The 2,549-nt window shown below is 41.1% G+C and overlaps 1 pseudogene; it reads left to right on the top strand.

Annotated features, from left to right (window-relative positions):
- Positions 1-909: 909 nt before the first annotated feature.
- Positions 910-2,348, top strand: LOC111396928 (annotated as a pseudogene).
- Positions 2,349-2,549: the final 201 nt, after the last annotated feature.

Genomic DNA, 2,549 nt, shown 5'->3' with positions numbered 1-2,549 from the left:
TAGGTCAACCGAATGTCCTATTTGCTCAAGAGTTCAAGAGGACGAAGAGTTTTGTGATGAGCATGTATTGGAGATTTATTGAAATTGTTAGACTATCGTTGTCAGATGGCATTAGAACTATAGTGGTTGAAAACCATTGGGAAGCCGAAATTGTTTAAAGATGTCGAGGGGCACAAGCCCATCATAATGGATGCGTATATTTGTGGTAGAATCATCTGGACCCTGATGATGCTCAGATGAAGGGAGAAACCCCTAGGGGAATAATAACGTCATGGAGGGAGTCATCAAAGGTCAATGTTGGCATGTTCGTGATTATATTTAAATTGTAGTCATCAATATCTGGTACTTGGTTCAATTTGTCTCTTTTCAAAATGCTATTTAATTAGATCATTTCCATCCTTATATAAAATGGTGTTGATCTATAAAATTCACCTAAACTTTAAAATCGGGGCAAGGAATGAGACTCACGAAAGACACGTGTATAGATTTTTCAACTTTTCGAGTTGAATGAACTAACCAATATTACTATGAACCAATAATTAAAAGACTTTCCATTAACGTACCTTTCGGTGTTATCTACGTGCTGTATTATTATTATTATTATTATTTTTGTGAGAGCATCTATCTAGAACATGCTTATACTTCAATGCAATTCCCTATTGGCGCAAACATTTTTCGCAAACATTTTTGACTTCATTTTCAGTGTATTATTGACAAACCAACGTCCATTTTTTTACTTTGTGTAAATTACGTGGTGTCTTTTTTGTGGCGTACCTCTCGAGAACCTGATTATAGGTGATTGGGACAAATATCTATCTACTGCCCAACCAATGGAAAGGTAACCCGTAGGGTTCTTCATTAATTTGAAACTTCAGTTGATTATATATAAGCTTATTGAGATTTCCGCCAAACAAAGGCAAGAACATGTCTCGTCTTTCTTCTTACAATCCCAAACCACATGTGGTTCTCTTTCCTTTTATGTCCAAAGGCCACACTATTCCCATTCTCCATCTATCTCGCCTAATCCTCGACCACGGCTGCCAGGTAACTCTCTTCACTACCCCCCGCAAATCGTCCGTATATCGTTCATTCTCTCTCCGGTGATGATATTACCATCATCGACCTTCCATTTCCCGCAGACATACCCGGAATACAAACCGGAATTGAGAGCACCGACAAACTCCCGTCCATGTCTTTGTTCTTACCTTTTACCAGAGCCACAAAACTCATGCAACCCTACTTTGAAAAGACTTTGCAAACACTTCGTCATGTTACCTGTATCGTGTCGGATCAGTCCCTCCATTGGACGGTGGAATCTGCCACGAAATTAGGCATTCCACGGCTGGGATTCTTTGGTATGAGCAACTACGCCAATGCACTCAGCCGAGATGCGGCTGTCAATGGGCTACTCTCATTGCACGAGTCCGTTGACGAACCCTTTAATCTCACAAGTTTTCCATGGATCAAGCTCACCAGGAACGACTTTGACGACCCGTTCAATAAACGGGATCCTTCAGGCCCTCTATTCGACTTCATTATTGAGACGGTTATAGCAATGTCCAATAGTTATGGCCTTCTAGTGAACAGTTTCTACGAGCTCGAGCCACTGTATGTAGATTATTGCAACCGCGAGTCTAAACCCAAAGCATTCTGTGTTGGACCCTTGTGCTTGACCCGACTACCAATTATGGAGCCTGTATTGCACCAGGAACGTAGATGGATTCAATGGCTGGACCAAAAACTGGCACAGGGAAATCCAGTTCTCTACGTTGCATTCGGGTCCCAAGCAGAAATATCATCAACGCAGTTACCGAAATTGCTCGTGGCCTTGAAGAATCCAATGTGAGCTTCTTGTGGGTGGTGAGAAAGAGTGGAATAGAATTAGGCTACGAATTTGAAGACAGGATAAAAGAAAGAGGAATGGTAGTAAGAGAATGGGTTGATCAGAAACAGATTCTTGAACACGAAATCGTTCAGGGATTTCTGAGCCACTGCGGCTGGAACTCGGTGTTGGAGAGCTTATGTGCAGAAGTTCCGATACTGGCATGGCCAATGATGGCAGAGCAACTGCTGAATGCAAAAATGGTAGTGGAAGAAATTAAAATCGGGTTAAGGGTGGAAGCAGTAAATAGGTCCGGTAACAAATTTGTGGAGGCGGAGAGCTTAAAGAATAAGGTGAAAGAACTTATGGAGGGAGAAAAGGGGGACGAGGTCAGGAAGAAGGTGAAGGAGGTGGCGGAGTCAGCAAGGAACTCCATGAAGGAGGGTGGCTCGTCTTGGAAAACACTAAACGAACTTATTAAAGAGATTCATTTGAAAAATGGGACGGGCTGAATAAGTTCAATTTATATATACTTACTTTGAAGTAATTTTTTATCTCATGGCAAAGCTAAGCCAGTCGAGAAAAATAGGGTAAAGAAGTTGTATATGTAGCATGTTTGGTCATACTTTCCAACTCAAAATTATTTACAAATAATAGAAAGTCTTACTTATTTTTGACTTGGGCTACGAAATTTAAGGTCATTCAACTATTAACAAACACGCTGAAC

Source organism: Olea europaea, chromosome 7 (genome assembly GCF_002742605.1).
Source record: "Olea europaea var. sylvestris chromosome 7, O_europaea_v1, whole genome shotgun sequence".
Classification (NCBI taxonomy): Eukaryota; Viridiplantae; Streptophyta; class Magnoliopsida; order Lamiales; family Oleaceae; genus Olea; species Olea europaea.
This window is presented reverse-complemented; position numbering and strand designations above follow the sequence as displayed.